The following is a 653-nucleotide window of genomic DNA, read 5'->3' on the forward strand; positions in this document are numbered from 1 at the left end:
GAATCTATTTAGAGGGTGGGGGGGGAGCTTTGTTTTTCCAAAATATATCACCTACACATTACAAAGGGTCCAAGTGCGATAGTGCTGGATGGTAAAACTATCTAATTTTCCCCAACCTGTTTCCTGGCAACATATGGTTTATCCACCTTTACGATCCAACATTAACTGATGTGACATAAATACAAAGCATGAGTCATGGATACACAGCGAGAAAGGTTATCTGAAGACACAGTGGTAAAGGATCATAATTACCGCAATGGATGTCCACATGCCATTATTAATGCTATTATTAGAGTAACCGATATGTAATGGCATATGTTCCCATTTCTAAATATTAACATTGCTCTTTGTGCTAGTGATTCGAGCTATTGTTGTTAGCCGTAAACACTATTGTAAAGTAGTGTACAGTAATGTGCCACAATGTGTAGTATTTCATGTACAGTAATTTTATTCCTGCATAAGGAGTTTGATATTTTATTAGCCACATATATAAGAATGTATGCTTGTGGATTAAATGGCTATAGCTTTTTTGCATTGAATCATGTTAATTTCCAGTTGTTATACACAATGTTTTTTTTTCTAGACCACAAATGCATGCAAATACAACCTCCTGCTGGTAGCATGTACACTATATGTCCAATGCTTAACCTTGA

At 35.8% G+C, this 653-nt stretch overlaps 1 protein-coding gene across 2 annotated transcripts in view; it reads right to left on the minus strand.

The window, feature by feature from the left end:
• The window catches only part of camkk1a (calcium/calmodulin-dependent protein kinase kinase 1, alpha a), a 61279-nt gene that overhangs the window by 20467 nt on the left and 40159 nt on the right, over positions 1–653 (minus strand). The gene's annotated exons all lie outside the window — the stretch shown is intronic.

The sequence above is a fragment of the Etheostoma spectabile genome, chromosome 13 (genome assembly GCF_008692095.1).
Source record: "Etheostoma spectabile isolate EspeVRDwgs_2016 chromosome 13, UIUC_Espe_1.0, whole genome shotgun sequence".
NCBI lineage: Eukaryota > Metazoa > Chordata > Actinopteri > Perciformes > Percidae > Etheostoma > Etheostoma spectabile.